This window comes from Vulpes vulpes, chromosome 1 (genome assembly GCF_048418805.1).
Source record: "Vulpes vulpes isolate BD-2025 chromosome 1, VulVul3, whole genome shotgun sequence".
Taxonomy (NCBI): Eukaryota; Metazoa; Chordata; class Mammalia; order Carnivora; family Canidae; genus Vulpes; species Vulpes vulpes.
In genome coordinates, this window is record NC_132780.1 from 94547884 (window position 1) to 94567456 (window position 19573).

The window sequence follows — 19573 nt, forward strand, 5'->3', positions numbered from 1 at the left end:
GGGCAGCCCGGGTGGCTCAGCGGCTTGGCGCTGCCTTCAGCCCCGACGTGATCCTGGAGACCTGGGATCGAGTCCCATGTCGGGCTCCCTACGTGGAGCCTGCTTCTCCCTCTGCCTATGTCTCTGCCTCTCTCTCTCTTTCTCTCTCTCTCTCTCTCTCTCACTCTCTCATGAATAGATAAAAAATAAAATAAAAAGAAAGAGGGACCCTGTCATTGCTGTTCCTGAAATTCTCATGGAGAAATTTAGAATTCCTAAAGTAGCAACAAGAAGCATTTGGAGGCTCTCCATGAGGAAAGTGGGGTGATTAGGAGCTCTCTGGTGACCGCTGCCAAGAGCTGTGGGTGTGGGGAGGGCTTCACAATTAAAAGAAGAAAAAAGAAAGCCACCTAGGAGACTTCTGACAGTCATCCCATTGGTGGTGGTGAGGAAAGGATAAAGAGAGGTTTTGAAAACCCCAATCAGGGGATCCCTGGGTGGCTCAGCGGTTTGGCACCTGCCTTTGGCCCAGGGGGACATCCTGGACACCCGGGATCCAGTCCCGTGTCAGGCTCCCGGTATGGAGACTGCTTCTCCCTCTGCCTGTGTCTCCGCCTCTCTCTCTCTCTCTATGTCTACTATGAATAAATAAAATAAAATAAATAAAAAGAGCAACAATCAATGGAGTTTAGTGAGTCACTGGGAATGGACGAAGAAGGGTTGATCAAAACAAGGCACATTTAATGTAGTTTCATTAATGTAGTTGACTTATTGAAGTGGTTGTCATAGCTGCAATAATAGCGTCTACAAAGGCCACCCACCAGTTACTTCAACATCCCCAAGACATAAGGAATCAGAGATGATCAATTATCAATCAGCATAATTAGCAAGGCAAGATGTTACACACTGTAGTCAATCTCTACCCCATCCTGTTAAGAAATTTCTTGCCTCATTCATCAAAAAGCCTCTAAAATCCGTTTCCATATGCCTCAAGCCTTAAGAGCATAACGATGTTGAACTTGACCTGGTGTTCATCAGAACACCACTTCTATTAAGAAAAATATACTCATCTAAATGAATTAAGCCCAATTTGAGAAATTAAATGTTTTCATCTTATTGCATGAAAATTGTTACCCAGTCACCAAAGCCAATAATTAATAACTATTGTTTAGACCTCACTTGTGCTTAGATGTGAGTGATCTTTTCTGGTCTACTTTGGCCTTTGTAGGCCTTTGGCCTACATAATTACTATATAAGAACATGTTTGATTTATATTTTTTTTTCTGCTTTCTACATCGTTTCTGTAAAAAGCTGCAAGCCTAGGAGTAATCCTTGATGTTTACTTAGTGTTTATCTATAACATTATGTCAAGACAGATAAGTTTGTGTATTTGGATACCTTGGAAACCATGGACTCCAAAGGACAGAGTTCTTGGTTTCCTCTTTTCTGTGTTGTCTGTTCTGTGCTCCACCTAGCATATCATACTAAGCATGATGATGATACTATAACAACAATATACAAGGTACAGACTGTTTCAGATAGAGTATAAATACAGACAATCACTACTTTTGAACAGTAGACCAAGGGTCAAAAGCATAAAGACATAGTGTCACTTTACATAACACATATATAAAACAGATGAGTGGTGGCCAATTTGTTCATGATATACAGGTAATTCTAACACACTTCTGCTGAGTCTTATTTTACTGCCACTTTGGATAGTCATCCACTCTTAATATAGCATTCCAGAGGCCAACTTCATTGCCCTCCCCCACTAGACCTAAACTGTTTGATTCTAAATGTGTTGCTATGTTGCTAGCAAAGTGCAGTGTAGATCTCTTTGTTTGGGCAATAATTAATTAAAGTTTATTTAATCAAATTAATTAAAGCTAGGCTGGAAAGGATTTGGAATCCAAATTAAAAACAGTGATTACATTTTCCCCTGAAAGATCATGGAAAAGAACCATACTGTGATGATCTGATCCTCGAATTAAGTTGTGTAATACCTAAAATAAAGGACACTGTGGGATAAACCGGGAGAAAAATTAATTTTTCAAATCAAACAAAAATGTGACAACTCCTGTAAAAACAGAGCAAAATAAAAATGAAATGAGTAGGGATGAGGAAAGAATGTGAGAGAAATGATACTTTCTTTTATTTATAAATTAGATAAAATGCTCATGGTAAAACAAATAAATAAAAACATGATGGGTTGAAATGAGTAATAATTTCCCAATTGCCTCTCCCAGGCATTCCTTCCCCAATTTTCCCTCAATGGAAATAACCAATAGTAAGCTTTTGGTATATCTTTTCAGAAACGTGGTATGCATGTATAAGCATAAAGGCTTCCTTCCAAAAACACAGAATTAGAATTTTAAAAGAGGGAGCAGAGGAGGTGTCTTGATCGCTGGTTGATTTCTTTTTTAAGTTATCTTAATTGTATTTTTTAAGAAGTTCAACATCTCACTTGTGGGATTCTAGTGTCTAAAAAATGTTGGTGCAACAGAACTCTTAACACTGCGTGTGGACTTTTTCATTTCGTGCTGAATGAAAACACAGCAATCTGGTTTCATGTTGCAGAGAAAACAAAGTGATAGACTCACTGAGACACAAGACTTGGCTTTCAAGGTTGCCCTTTGCAACTATGTGCAATTTTTGCCTTGCCCACAGTCTTTGGAACCTAACAGCTCAGCAACTTGGCTCTAGTTACCCTCTTCTAAAACAGCAGGAAACCATCTTGGTTTTCCAGTCATGAAAGAGCTGTTTCATGTCTAAGGCATACCTGAATATTTTCACACATGTTACCTGATTAGGGGATAATACTTTCCCTTCCAACCATTCCCACATTTCTTTAAGTCGTTCACCCTAACAACTATCCTGTCCTTTCCAATTCCACAGAATCATAAAAATGTCAGAGAGGGAAAGATTACTAGGTCCTGGGGTCATCAACTAAGTGTGTTTAGGAACCAGACTAGTAAATCACATTAGAACAAGACAAAAGGTGTCACGAACAATGCATGTTCTCTTAAAAGCCTTGAAATTAAAATAATAATTAGGATGAAAAATATAATTGTGTTGGCCAAGTGAAATGAGTCTCTGGTCAGAAACATCTGCAAATTTCTAGTCTAATCTCATATGCAATTATGTAAAATTCAATGAGCCACCCTCTCTTTTGCATTCTTGTCATTCCTTAACTATGAGCAACATAACAAAAAACAAAACGCCAAACGCTGGAGGTTAAAGTTCTGCTTCTCTTCACTACACAACAGTGAGGGAAAAAATGGGCCTACAAGGACAGGAATCTGGCATTAGATGACACAGAATCCATCCCTCCCAGTTGATAGAGACTGTCCCCAGCTCCCAATCATATTCATGCATCTGTGGGCCCCAACTTTCGTCAGAATTCCATAACCAGTTTTGGAAAGGAAGCTAGCAGGCTTTTTAGTGTATGATCTTGGAGCTTTTAAGAGAGCCCCTTTTTAACAGACCACTTACAAGGGAAAATGGATCACATATAGTTTTATAACAATCTAAAGAGTTTTCTGTCTTCCATAAAAGGATAAGGAACCAGCTTGGCTAAGCTACCCTGAGTTCTAATGGACAGGATGCCAATAAAGCTATGTCGAGGGAGGCAGCATAGTAAACTAGGAAAAATATCTGATTTTTAAAACCTACCTCCACTTCTTGGTCTCCCTGAGTCTTGTTTCCTTCTTTCCCAAATTGGGACTAAAAGACTTCTTTTGCACTACTATTAGAGGATCCAAGATAACATGCGTCAGGATACAGAAAAATGTAATTTAACAAATAAGCAAGTACCAGTGCTCTTGGCACTTGATTGGGGAGTTGAGGAGCTGGGACCACTCTGATCTTCTGTATGCTTCGTAACAGTGTTGTTTCCAGTGAACTCCTCCAACTGTGCATCTTTAAAAGAAAAGAGAATGATTACATGCCCTCAGATCCCCAGATCTGATTTCAGCTGCAACAGGCAGATCGTGAAGGATGACAATATAATATGTAAGTAAAAAGAATATATATATATATACATATATATATGTAAATAAATAATCCCATGTCCCAGTTATATGGAGTTCAAAAAGTTCTAACAGTCCCAGAAGATTATTAAGCTTTTCAAATTGGGATCCCTGGGTGGCGCAGCGGTTTAGCGCCTGCCTCTGGCCCAGGGCGCGATCCTGGAGACCCGGGATGGAATCCCACGTCGGGCTCCCGGTGCATGGAGCCTGCTTCTCCCTCTGCCTGTGTCTCTGCTCTCTCTCTCTCTCTCTCTCTCTCTCTCTCTCATCATAAATAAATAAAAATGTTAAAAAAAAGGTTTTCAAACTGAATTTCTTTTGTTTCTTAAGCATACACACAGTGTGAACTGTGCCACATTAGTCACCAACACAAACAGTGGCGCAGTGCTCAACTGGCTGACATGACACCATGTCAACCTTTTCTTTAGAGACTGAAGAGATGAGTCACACACTCGCAAAAGCTCTGTTCTTATTTTTCATGATTGCTGACTTGTAGGGTCAAATCTATGGAAGAAACCCAGGCTTGCTGGGGCATATCTGGGGATATAAGCCAGGAGATTTGGGTTCAGGTTCTGCCTTCACTGTCTTTCTTGGTAAATCTCCTTTTCCACAAAATGGAATATACTGGGAACTAACTGTTCTGCTTTCCTCAGAGGTCAGGGCAAAGATCCACCAAGAGAGACGCTGTATGAGAATGGCCTTCACCGACCAGGAAGTGACCAGTTAGTTTCAGATGCTTTTCGGGAGGCAGCCTCCCTTGAACGGTACCAATTTACATGATTATTTATTTTAATCTTTGAGGCCTCGAGGAGTCCATTAAGACTTTCATAATAGATTGTCCTACTGAGAGTTTTGTTACTTAGAAGTTGGTTTTTAAGCACATCTAGTACATATGTTTATTGGAATTGCCTTTAAAAATTCTTCCCCAGGGGCACCTGGGTAGCTCAGGGGTTGAGCGTCTGCCTTCACCTCAGAGCATAATCCCAGGGTCCTGGGATCCAGTCCCTCATTCGGCTCCCCGCAAGGAGCCTGCTTCTCCCTTTGCCTGTGTCTCTGCCTCTCTCTCTGTGTTTCTCATAAATAAAATCCTTAAAAAAAAGAAAAGAAAAAAATTCTTCCCCATTAAAAACAAGAAGATTTTTCAAGGAATTAAATCCCCAAATTCAGAGATAAAGAATTATTCTTCATTTTGCTAACGCTTAACATTATGAAATCTTATATGTGAACAAACAATTTAAAATATAAGGTATAAGGGCAACTGGCTGGCTCAGTCTGTTAAGCATCCAACTCGATTTTGGCTCCAGTCATGATCTCAGGGTCATGAAAGAAGGCCTGGGTCTGGCTCTGGGCTGGGCATGGTGAATCCTGCTTAAGATTCTCTCTCTCCCTCTGCCACTCCTCTCACGCTCTCTCTGCCTCAATAAATAAATAAATAAATAGTTATAAAAGATAGTACTAAATAAAGAACACCCAAATCATTATTTCACTTAAAACTTAAAGTTTTATTTAAGTCACACATTGGAGAGAAAGAGAGAGAGCGATCCTTGTTGCTATTCAACATATCTAACATAGTTTTACAGGATCCAGCAACATAAAAAGACCAGGAAAAGAAATAAGAGGTATAAGTATCAGGAAAGAAAAGGCAAAATTGCCAATGATGCAGATGATGTGATTTTACAGAAATATCAAAAAGATCAACAAACTACAGACCTCCTTGGGGAGGTCAGCAAGGTCATCTCATATAGAATCAATTCAATAATGTTCCTCTGCTTGGTAATAATATAACAGAAATAAATATCTTGTTTATATCTATAGCAAAAATTATAAAGTACTTAGGAATTAAGTAACCCAACAGAATGTGCAAAAATTGTGTAGAGGAAAAATTATTAAAAGGACTGACTACATGACAAGAAATATCATGTTCATGGATAGGATGTCATAATTTTGCAAAGGTATCGATTGTCCTCAAATCTATGTATTGGTTTCAGCAAATTTCTGATGAAAATTCCAAAAGGATTGTTTGGAGGGGAACTGAATAGTCAGTTGTGAAATGTATATGAAAGATTACAGCTTACCATCCACTAATATTTCATATGAAATATACATGGAAGGGGCAATCTACTAAAAGGGAAATGGAGGGTAAAGAGGGGAGAGGGGATCTACAGGTCTTAAAACGTACTACAAATCCATCAACACAGTATTAAAACAGCATGCAGTTGGCATATGGACAAATGGGCCAGAGTAGATGGCATAAAAAACATGAGATTAGCGCAACCACGAATCAATGAAGAAACCATGGATTATTCAGCAAATAATGTTGGGAAATTGAGCTTATTGTATGAAGAAAAAAAGTTGGATCTCTACTTCCCATGACATTTAATATTAAACATCAAATGAATTGAAGACCTAAATATGAAAGATAAAGTCATAAATCTAATAGAAAAAAATCAAAGACTATCAAGTCATTGATTAGCTAATTAGCGACAGGTACATCAAGTTGAGAGAGACCTTTTGGTCTGTGAAGCTGAGACAGTCTTCTGTATGGAGCTTGGGGATCACAATTTAAGCAGGATTAGGAGAATGGGAAGGATTTTAATGAATGCTAAGTAAACTTCCAGAAAAAGTGAGAACAACCTACATCCACAGAGCACTTTACACTCACAGGCTGACTAGTTTTGTCTCACCAGACAGGAGAGGCAAACAAGGCAAAATATTTCTATCCCCTTTTTACATATGCTGAAGTTGAAGTTCGGAAAAGTTGACATGAGTCGACACCCAAGGAAGGAGTCCATGGAAGAGTCACACTGGAACCCGCTGCCTCTGACAGCTGAGCCTTTCTCTCTGCAAAGCCTGTTCTGAGCCTGCGGGCCTATGCACCCAGCAGCGAGCCCAGCAGGAGGGAGAGCTACCACCTGCAATGGACAGGCCACCCATTTCAGGCTCCCTTCCATAAAGACCGCCAGCTTTTGAGACAGACACTTGAAACTGGTGAAAGGAACCAAAGGTCGCCAGTAAATAACTTTGGAATATGCAGTTCAAGTTCAAATGGGCCATTTTTTTTAAAAGTGTCTCCTTTAAAATGTGTTACAAATCTCCCAAGAGGCAGTTTCTTCTGCTTAATGGTGTCTAAGGTCTGTGTTTAAGAGACAGTAATACATACTCCACATTCCTCCTAGAACTGTTGTAAGAACCAAATGAGAGTTTTTACGAATAAGGAATCACTGTCCTTTTTAAATCCCCTGATTGTCCTGAGAGCGTGAGATATCAACACCAGTCTGCAGCGCCACCTGGTGGATAAAACAATGCTCGCTATTTTTACCTGTTCTCAGGTGGTAAACGGCCTGTGTCACAGGTCTGTCACTCAGGCCTTGGCTCACATTCAGTATATTGCTTTCATATATTTGATTTATAAAAACTGTTTATGGAAGGTTTTGCCACTATTTTTTTTTTAAGATTTTTTTTTTAAGATTTTATTTATTTATTCATGAGAGACACAGAAAGAAAGGCAGAGACACAGGCAGAGGGAGAAAGGCAGGCTCCCTGCAGGGATCAAGGATCCCTGGGATCAGGCACTGAGCCCAAGGCAGCCGCTTAACTGCTAAGCCCTCCAGGCGTCCCTGTATTTTATTTTCATGAGTCATGACCAATAAAAAAAAAAAGCCAAAGTTCAGAGCAAAACCTATATTTTACTCGCAATGCTTTACCCCATACGGCTATTCTTGTCAGAATTGCAACCCAGGTGGTTGTCGGATAAACCAGCTATTAATTAACACAGGAGGAAAACCTGGGAATGTTGTTGGAGAGGTCTGTTTCCCTCTTGATGTAAGTCGTACTTAAAGTTGCTGAGTCCACACCTGAAATTTTTCTTGCTATAGTTCACTCATGTGTACACCTGTCTTTGCCTTAATAAAAATCCATTGCATATTTTTAATGTTAGGCGTCATGCCCACTGCTGGGGATACAATGATGAACAAAAAGGAATGTGGCCCCTGCCTTCAAGGAGTTTGCAAATCTAGAGAGAGAAATACACAATAATTAAATAACCACACAGCCGCAAACAAAATGAGAAAACAAAATGTTTTATCTCAATAAAAATATGAGAATATTTGTTTTGCTTTGTTTTTTTCCAAAACAGCAGAAGTCTAATTTGTTTTCATGAATATCCAGGTGTTTGAGGTGTAGCGGGCTTACAGTGGACGAGCATGATCTTTTGTTTAAGTCTGACAATCATAGGAAGAAGAAAAGAGTTTTCTCCATGTTATAGCATAACCGTGTGAAATAGTGGAATTTGGAGTGACAAGGGTTTAAGTTTAAGGGTTTAAGTCCTGTGATCTCTTACTATTCTTTGGCATTCAACAAATGATTTTATCGCCCCGATAAAATTAAGATAATAGTACTACCTACCCTGAAAGGGGAAAGCTGTGACTATTATAGCACAGGGTATATAATAGGTGGCTAATTAGTACTTTGCTTATAGCATCATGTGATCAAAGGTCACATGATTTTTAATGCATCGACTCATTCACTGACCCCTAAAATGGTATATAAAACTGAAAGCAAAGAGAAAAAATCTTTACATTCTAAAAATAAGAGAAAATTAGTAATTTTGAGATATTAGTGTATAGCATTGTGATGTGGAAATGCAAATACACGCTATTTATTTTTCAAAGACATTCAGTGATGATATCTAAATTCTCATTTACTAGCCCCAAGAATTGGGGTAAAGCAGGTGTTCTAAATCCAACTGGTCAGATAAAAGAGCTCAATTAGCTAGCGTGGGTCTCGCGACTAGTTAAAAGGGAAATGGTACTAAAATCTATGGCTCTAACTCTCCGGGTTGTATCTCTTTAAATACCATTGAAAAGACTGGATACTTCTGAATTGCTGGACAATATTAACAAAAAAGACTTCTCAATATTGCTATAAGCCTTGACATGCAAGTTTTTTTTTTAAGATTTTATTTACTTATTCGTGAGAGATACAGAGAGAGAAGCAGAGACACAGGCAGAGGGAGAAGCAGGCTCCCCATGGGGAGCCCGATGCAAGACTCAATCCCAGGACCCCGGGATCTCACCTGAGCTGAAGGCAGGCGTTCAACCACTGAGCCACCCAGGAGCCCCACCATGCAGGTTTTTCAGGTAACCCCTTTATCATATGTATGAGCAAAGGAAGTGTATCAAATGTTTCAGTTATCAGAACACATACACATTTCTACACACAACTCAGACTATCTTAGAAAAGAAGAAAGATTAAAGAGCTAACATTTGTTGAACCCTACATGTATGTTAGACACTGTAGATGCATTATCTTATTTATCAGGTTTGTCATCCCAGGGTGATAGAAGAGATACTGAAAATAGCAACGAGAAATTATTTTTCCATGCAGCTAGTGAGTGGCAAAGACAGAATTCAAGTCAGGTCTTGCTGACCCCAAAGGTCCTCACATTTTGATCGCTTCCCAGTCAGGAGAGTGACCTATGGAAACAGGCTCCTCTCTGACCCTCTGATCTTTCACTGGGTATGATGCCCAATCAACTGGCAGTCATATTATGTGACATCAGGAAATTGAAGACTGCTAATGTCAACTTCTTCGTTTTTAAAGAGAAATGGAGGCTCAGATCTTTCCTGGACATTACTAGAATCAAAACAGATCTGTCAAAATAAGTGCCTATTACTTTGCATTTTCTGCTTTGGGGAAATACATGTTTACTAAGCTTTTATTAATAGTTCTTTATCCTGGAGCTCCCGACAACATTTTTATAATTTTTCTCTCTGCATTATGGACTTCTGAGAAGGGCCCACTGGGTGGCTCCTCCTTGGCTCGTGTGCTTATTATTTAATATGATATGGGAAGAATGAAAATTGGAAGTCAGAACTAATCTAGGAAAGAGACTGGTGTCACTAGACCTTGATATTAATTTTCCAGATGGCTTTGCAGCTGAGTTGGCATTACTTTGTGACATTAGAAGATTGAAAGTAGGTAATAAGGTTAATGGAAGGCCTATGCCTGCGACCACGTACTGTATCCCATCAGGCAGGAAAAGCACACAAGTGTTTGCACTCATCACATACACATACTGGTTTCTAAAAGCAACAGGGACATTTCAAAAAGGACTACTTCACGTCATTTCTGTGGCAGCTCAGACGGGAATTCCTGATTTCATGTGCTCTTTGTTTCAGATGAAAATTCCCCCATGAAACAGGCATAAGAGAGGAATCTAGCATTTGCCAGGTGAGGGTTGGTGAGGGCCGAGGGCTGGGCTGAGCAGCCAGGCTGCCGCACTCAGGTCTGTGCTCTGGAAAAAGACATCTCACTGTGCACTGGTATATGAAGCCATAAGCAAACCCAAGAAGTCCTGTCCTGGGAGCCAAGGTTGGAGTGAGAACCAGACTAGATCATGCATCTCGGGACCCAGACACCGTGCCCAGGCTCTTACTTGTCTCAGGGCATTCCGTTTGCTCTTCCTTCCTTTCTTCCCTCTTTCTTTCCTTCCTTTTTTGTTTTTAATTTTTATTTATTTATTTGAGAGAGAGACAGAGCACAAGCAGGGGGAGGGGCAGAGGGAGAGGGTGAAGCAGACTCCCTGCTGTGCAGGGAGCCCAAAGCTGTGGGGTTCCATGCTGGGCTCCATGTAAGGCTAGACCTGGAACTCTGGTATCATGACCTGAGCTGAAGACAGATGCTTAACCGGCTGAGCCACCCTTCCTTCCTTCTGAAAGGCTACCTCACCTATTCTACATTTTGGTGAAGATGTGCTTCCTCCACCCTATCTAAAGCATCTCCTCTATAGTCTGCCTCCCTAGCATGTCTATTTCCTTTAGCACACCACACTCTGTGATTATTCATTTGTGTCTCTTCTTAGAATATAAGTTCCCAGAGGACAGAGACTTTATCTATCTGATATCTATTAAAATTCTAGCACCTGGACAGCCCAGGTGGATCAGCAGTTTAGAGCCGCCTTCAGCCCAGGGTGTGATCCTGGAGTCTCAGAATCGAGTCCCACATCAGGTTCCCTGCATGGCGCCTGCTTCTCACTCTGCCTTTGTCTCGGCCTCTCTCTCTCTGTCTGTGTCTCTCAGGAATAAATAAGTAAATAAAATCTTTAAAAAAAATTCTAGCACCTATATGCCTAGCATATAGTGAGTGCTCACTCAATACATGTTTGTTGGATGAACAATGAATAATTCACCTGTGTGATATTTTAGAGCATTAAAAAAAATCTCTGCTAGAAAGGCAGAGGTGATAGTACTTGGGTCAATGTCAATTGGTCAATTAGTCAAAACAAACAAACAAACAAACAAAACAAGTCAAATAATGTTTCACCGGCTATCTGGGCATTCCTTCACCCAGTTAGGTTGACACAGAAAATTACCCATCACACTCTGTAACTATAACTACTTTGGGGGCAGGTTGTACTGGGTCAGAGAGGGACCTGGACAGGTAACCCCCACACTTTCTTTCAGCTCTAAACATTTTATACTTCTCATGGTCTCTCTGAGATGTAGGGAATAAAACAAAACCATTGAGAAGTGTATATAAGTACTCTATTGTCATAGCCTATTATTTTTATCTACCATTAAAATTTTCTGCCTAAATATTATTATTTAAACCCACGCTTATTGGAGTTCCTTGAAATAACTAAGAAAGGGAAGCCTGGTGGCTCAGTGGTTGAGCATCTGTCTTTGGCTCAGGTCATGATCCCAGGGTCCTGAAATTGAGTCCCACATGGGGCTCCCAGCAGGGAGCCTGCTTCTCTCTCTGCCTATGTCTCTGCCTCTCTCTCTGTGTCTCTCAGGAATAAATAAATAAAATGTTAGAAAAAAAAGAAAGAACTAAGAGTTCTAGAATGAGATTATAATAAGAAAATGGAAAAAATCATTCAGTTGACTGTTTTCAATAATTGTGATATAGAAGTGTCATGTTTGTAGTTCACTGGCTTGGAAAGGCTACTTCCAGGGGAAACAAGGAGACCAAACCCCATTCTTTTAGAGGCTTGGTAAGAGCTCTGTTGATGTCAGTCACCAATGTTTCACAGTAGAATCCTCAGGGAAATTGAGATTAAGGACTTCTCTGGGAAAAGCCCCAGAACATTTATTTTAAACCAGTATTGTAACAGCTGTCAGATTGGCCTGGGGCACATTCTAGAAATAGACATTTCCCTGACCTTCCTCACCCCATCTTCCTCCAAACCCATCCAAATTCACATGTGAGAGGGCATGAGTCTCTTTACACAGACAGATTTTCTAACAGTGTGAGTTGTGAGTTAATAAACTCTGAAGTGCATTCTGGGGAATGGCTAAACATAAAATCCTTCCTTAGAAGTGATAGTTAAAATGAATAGGATACACTATCTTTTGTCAGGGGTGATTTAAAGTAGTCATTGAGGGTAGGATAACTTCTGTGCCACCCCAAGCCCCCAGGACACACCCACTACAAGTACCTACCTGGAGGTTGCTTAGGTAAGAGTCACCCAAACCAGGATCATTCTGATAGGAGAGGATAAGTCACTGTGGATGCAGTTCTGTGTTGATGCCAATGTGGTATAGTTACTGGGCTCAGGTGGGGAGTAAATCCTCCCCAAGTGCTAGCATATAAGTACATGGTCAGTTCATGACATTTTTTCTGGAGGTAATCATGCCAGCTCTTGTGCTTGCCTAAAATTACAGACCAATTGCACTGAGTTGCATCCAAATTCTAGGTATAAAAAATAAAACAAACTGTTAGTAATCCTCAATGGATGAGAAACAACTTCCACATCCAAACCTGGACCTAATTTTCCATGAGAAAACATCCAGGAATCTAGAATAATTCCTAGGGTGGAGGAAGGGCAGAGCTAACAGATGTTCTGCCATCAAGGCAATCCAGAATAGCATAGGTTCTAGACCTACTGAAGAGACTAGCCAGTGTCCCTCAAGCTCAGCTTTTCTGAGATCTAGTGTGGATGGATTATTTCTGCTTGACCCTGAAGCCTGTGGTTTCTCTGGCTTCTCTATCTCATTTTCTCCCTGGACTGCATCAAGAAATCTGGCATCCCAGTTGTCTCTAATTTTTGCCAACTCCTTAATTTCATGTCCTTTCAATCAGACTTATTTTAAGGCATTTGATTGCCTTGATGGATGTAAGTATTGTATTTTCTTTGAAGTTGAAACTTTTAATTTTACCATGGATATATGAGCAATTGCTTTATTTTGCTTTTCTCCATTTCCAAAAATAGGCAAATGTTTGATTTGAACTTTCTATGGCTTAGTCATAAAAATGTAAGCAGCATAAGAAATTGTATTATCTCCATTGCATTTGGCACAAATATTGAGATCAAATAACCAGTAAAAGTGTTACTAGTTTAACTTTTCAAAGGAAGCATATCCCTGGTCCATTATCCCAATGAGTAATGCAAAGACATTTTCTAAAGCTATTTTTTATCCAAGACTTATAAGTGCTGTGTAAATGCAGCATCAGATTACATTTGTTGGTGTTATTATCATTCCTACTTTACAAGTGGGAAAAGTGAGAGGTTAAATATCCTAGAGCTAAAAGCACAAGTCATCTCCCAAGCCAGAATTTGAGGCCATTGCTATTGGCTCCCCATCTCCATTTTACCAACAAGGACATTGCCCTTTCCTTGCTATAAATGTTCTCTTGCTCCTGGTGCAAAACCTGCCAAAGGAGCACCCTACAAACACAACAAGGTCTGAGCTTTAATCCTGCATGACCACAAGTTTGCTCCCCATTCTAAATGAGTCTGAGGCTTAACCAACTAAGCCACCACCCAGGCACCCCTAAGAATAACTTTTGGTTTGCCTATTTTATGTTTTTCTTTTTTCTTTCTCTGTTTTGGTTGTGTGAGAAAAGTTGTGTGCCAGTTATCTATAGCTACAAATGATTTCTGACATTTTGCATTAACTTAATTATATTAATTCTATCATCCTTTTTGGACTCATGGACTTTCTAAAACAGTAGTAAGAACAATAGTTCCAGGCCGTCCAGGCAATCCAGAATTCGGTCTATTTGTATCAGTGTGAGTTTTTAGGATCTTGCTTCCTGGTGTCTATATCCCAAACATTTTTGTTTTCTCATGGAGGTAACTGCTCTGTTCCTAACATCTCCCAGACTATATTCCTATCCAAGCATTTCTGGGTACCTTCCCCAGCTCTTTTCCAGAATTCTGCTTTTGTATCCCAGTGTATAAATATTCTTGCAAAGCTATGTATTTCAGAAAGTACAGCATCAATGGTCTATGGCGTGTCTGAGAAAAGTAGGTCAATCCATTCCATGATTCCCTGGGGAAAGTCAGGTATTCACTGTTTATAAGCTAGAGAGACAATCTATTACATATTGGTTGCCCTTTTGCTTTTGCTTTTTTGCCATTTTATTAACTAAAACCAGTTTGTAACAACATTCTCTGGCCTCCCTGGAGTAGTGATTGCATCTCAGAGGACAGTGTGGCCCAACAGCTCGCCATTCCCAACATAATGTCCTCATAGTCTTCCAATGGCAAAAAAAAAAAAAAAAAAAGAAATTCCAATCAAGAATATCCAATAATTTGCATCGGTGCCATATCTATGAAAAGCCATTAGGATAGAATTACGACCACCAGTCTTCAGTAATTGAATGTTCTGCTTGGAAGAATTTGACGTTATTTTGAGTTATGCTGATAGTCACTTGTGAACTCTTAGATTATTACTCTGATGGCCAGTTTCTGCTGCAAAGATAGAATTAACATTTTTTCTTCTACAATGGAGAGACTATTTTCTGCAGGGAACACTAAATAGGGCAGCATCACAAATATTTTGAAATAACTTACTACGCTTTTTTTAAATGCAAAGTGCTCAGAAAGAGAATAATTCAAAGGAAAATAACTGGAACATATAAAAACTGTGAACACATTGCATCCAGACATGAGGAAGCTGTGCAGTTCTGTGACGACTTTGCTTTGGAGGGCCAGGAGATAAGACTGGGAAATGGTAACAAGGTGCGCTGGGTTGTTCTGGAAAACTCAGGACATCCAAGAGGAGGATGACCTTCTGTAGAACATACACTTTGGAAACATTTATTGAGATTAGCCATTGTTTTTCTATAAGGGAATGGGACTGAATATGTATTTCTGTGTTTGGAGGGAAGCAAGAAGAAGGAACACTGAAAGAAGAGAGACCAAATCAGGCCAGGAAAAGATAAAGGAAATGTGAGAAAGTGCCTCACCCTCAGGACGTCCTGAGGGTAATTTTGTGCCACCACATGAGAACAGTCACAGGGCCTTGGAGCTAAAATCACTACTCTAACTTAAATTGGCCTCTTCACCTCAAGGAGAATTCAGCTAAATGCAGTCCTTCCATTGCTTCCTGAGTACCTGTTCCCCATGGATTCCTTGCGTTTCTGTAATTGGCCAGTGCATTTTCATGATTATTCCTCAGCTTGCAGCTTCTGAGAACTTTCCTTCATTCTCTTTGACAAGTCTTTAGTATTACTGCAGTAACAAAATGGGAAACCAATCGCTCAAGATGATAAGTGTTCTAAGAGAATTAAGCTGCTTGTGTTTTGAGAAGTCCACATGATTCATGCAAATCCTCTTATATTTCCCTTTTAGGCCATGCCTGCTGTTATACCTGGCAAGAAAGGAAGCAGCCTGTGTCTGCAGGAGAGGAGTAGCAAGAGATTGAAGTAGAAAATTCTGCTACCAAGATGGCTCCGATAATGGTGTTTCCCTCCTTTTGAGAAATGTTGCTGAGTATTTTATACATAGGAAGTCCTCAGTAAAAATTTTTAGTTTATTTACTGAGGAATCCAATCTTTAAATTGGACCTAATGTAAAAGTGAGGAAACTTTGACCCCATAATTAAATATATGGTGAATGAAATCAGTATAGTAGGCCCTTTAACTTTACATACAAGGCTGTCCCCCAAAACCTAACAATTGTATAGAAATCTTACTCATACCTTGCCTTTGGACAAAATGATGTAGCTCCAGCACATCATAAATGTTCTTTAGTTTCTTTTCATTCCTGAATAAACTACCATAGGCCAGTTAATATCTGATCAAAACTAGAGATTTCCAGCTTTGAAAATGGGTTACACCTTTGTTTCAAATGTATTTTTATAAAATCTATCCTTTTTTGTTTATCAACCAGCTTCCCAACTTTCATATTTTAATCTTATAACTAATTTATAAAACAATAAATTCTGATACAATAAAATATTTTTGAACATTTTCATCCACCCTCCTGCACACACAGTTTGCAAGGAATTCAAACCTACCCATTGGCTGTCAGATAGTGACCCATGCAAGAGCTCAAAACATTTGTTGCTCCACTAAATCTATGAGTCTAAAAGCAGCACTACCATGTGCGGATTAAGGAAGAGTTGGATGTTGCCTTTATAGAAAAATGTATCAGGATGCAGCTGGGAGAAGAGAAAGAAAGCACATTTGTTGCCTTTTATGTACTAGACATTATTGGTTTGTAACCTCCTTGGGAGATTCCCAGGTATAATCTGAAATCCACCCCTATACAACATAGAGGGCCAGAAGAGACCAAAGAAAGAAAAATCACTCTAGATGGGTAGATGGAAGTTTTACTAATAAGCACAGAACTGCCTTACAAGATTTGTCTTGGGCATAAGATGAGTAGTTTTCCACAGTCACCCACCAAATCTTAAAAGTTTATACAGAAAGGCCTTAATTAGGTTACCATCCAGATGCTCTCAACACTATATTTTCTATCTCAAGGCTATCTTCTTGGGGCAGCTTCTGGGAACAGGGAAGGCAAGCAGAACACCCATTCCAAGGACAAGGGAGAGGGTGAGGGGCTTCCAATTGCTCAGATACATCTCACCAGTCAACAGGCAGTCATTTCTTCTTGATGACTGCCCCCAAGAGACACTTCTACAGTGTTAAGACTTCATAAAACCTGGAGGGATATTATTTTCCCCATTTTTAAAAGATTTATCTATTTATTTGAGAGAGAGAGGGTACACAAGAGGGGAGAGGAGCAGAGAGAGAGGAAGAGAGAAAATCTTCCCACTGAGGGCAGAGCCTGACCTAGGGCTCAATCCCACAACCTGAGATCATGACCTGAGCTGATCAAGAGTCATATACTTTACCAACTGAGCCACCCAGATGCCCTGTTTTCTCCATTTTTTTTTAGACAGAAAAAACTTAGGTTCAGTGAGGTTTAACTTGCCCAAGGTTCATATAACTAATAAATGTGTGGTTGATCCAAGATTGGAACTCAGAAATATTTAGATCGAAGAAATTGTGCCCCTCCCAGGCAGAAACAAGGTACTCCAAAGCAACTCTTCTCTTCTTAAATGACACTACTATGACACTACTGTGACAGAATTGGCTGCTAAAGCTCCTGCTGTGTTGTTGTTGTTGTCATTGTTCTTACCACGTATATAATCTACACTGAGGAACTTGGTGTAGGCCAGATGCTCTGCCTCTCTACACATTAAAAAAATCCCCGACATTTCTAAACACCAGCATAAGTTATTGGAAAATGCAGAAACCTTATATCAAAGATTACCATGTAGGCCTTTGCCATTTATTTTTGACTGGGTTCATTGGCTTCAAATCTGATATTCTTTAATGAATTGTTAGGCACTACAGCAACATCAAGTACATGTGAAAGACAAAAATCAAAGAGAGATGTTTGACAGAAAGGGCTATTTTGAAAACCTGTAAATGAAGAAGCACAAAGCAACCAAGCTATTTCTTTTTAACAGTTGTTCATTCTTGGGAAATAATTTGGTTGATGAATCACCTTAGTAATGCCTTTTACAAATCAGAAATGTGCTGTGCTAACTTTATTGCCAAACTAGATGTGGTCAAACGTGGCTCTCATGTGTAGCTGACTCTGAGAGATTCTGTTTGGCCAGTTGTTACAATGAGATTACTTTTTTTTTTTAAAGATTTTATTTATTTATTCATGAGAGACACAGAGAGAGGTAGAGACACAGGTAGAGGGAGAAGCAGGCTCCACGCAGGGAGCCCGATGTGGGACTTGATCCTGGGTCTCCAGGATCCCACCCTGGGCCGAAGGCAGGCTAAACTGCTGAGCCACCCGGGCTGCCCAGGAGATTACTTTATATGAAAATTTAGAGCAAATATTGATACTCTAAGTCCCCAGCTGCTTAATTAGTTAGAAATCTAGTCTTTTCTTAGGGTTTGCCCCCCTAAACATTTGAAGAGTCCCTGGGTCTTATGTGTGTCTGTGAATCAGTTTCCTTTGCCTCCTACTGGGGAAATGGACAATCACAATTTACTCTTAAGGTCAGACTCCTTTAAGGCAAGATGCTAGTTGTGGGGATTTCTCATTGTCTTCAGTTCATTAAAATAATTTTAAACATACATGCAGTAATTGCATAGTTTGTAAGCATACCAATTAATAAATGCACACGTGCACACATGTATATGTATAAAACCACAACCAAGATCAAGACATGCCATGTTTTCATCGCCCCTGAAGCCTCTCTGAGCTTTCCTCATTCAATTTCTCAAAGATAATCACTGCAACAATGACTTTCTATCCCTAGAGATTTGGGGTTTTTTTTCTGTATTTGGTCTTCATTTATAGGGAACCACACAGAAGCTCATCTCTTGTCTGGTTTCTTTCACTCGACACTATCTCTGTGAGATTCACCAGTATTGTACTTAATATGATTTTGTTCTTTCTTAAATTGCTGAACAGTATTCCATTCCATTCTACTATACCAGCTCAAGAGTTAAGCTTCTCTGCATATTCTTATGCAAGTTCTTTTTGTACCTATACACTCATTTCTCTCAGTTATATATTTAACAGTGAAATTGCTGCATATATTGGGAATGTATTACATATTTACATATAACTATATATAAATATTGATTGGTTGATCAATTAATTGCTGGAACATAAGGTTTATATTTGTTTCATTTTGGTAGATACTGCCAGTCTCTAAAGTGATTGTATGAATTTGCATGAGAGTCCTCAGCTGGTCTTAGTGGCACAGCTGATTGATACCACCACCACTTTTCAGATGCTAGACATTCAAACTATCCCTTTCAAAGCGAACAGAGAATAATATACCATACCTCTGTATTATAATAAGGCAAGGGGCCTGTGGCAAAACTGCCTGATCCTGCATATTTGGGTTCTTTTTTTTAAGATTTATTAATTTATTTATTTTTCAGAGAAAGAGAGAGTAGAGGGGAAGGGCAGAAGAAAGAGAGAGAGAATCTCAAGTAGACTCCCTACCAAGCACCGAGCCCAATGCAGGGTGCGAACCCTGAGATCATGACCTGAGCCAAAATCAAGAGTCAGATTCTTAACCTAATGAGCCACCCAGGTGCCTCATATTTGGGTTCTTTTAATTCACACAAACATAGCTATTTCCTTCTAGAGTGAGAGAGCTAAGCTGGATTTTAATCTCAGCCTCCATGCTAGCCCTGCAATCCTGGTTTCAACAACTAGCCTTGGTTCTGGGTCCGATTTATTGCATCAGGTTCCTTGTTCCCTTTTAAGAGCTCTGTAGTTCTTTTACTGTAATCAAGGGCTCCTGGTCCATAAATCATGTAGGTTAAACCTAACCTTCAAAAAG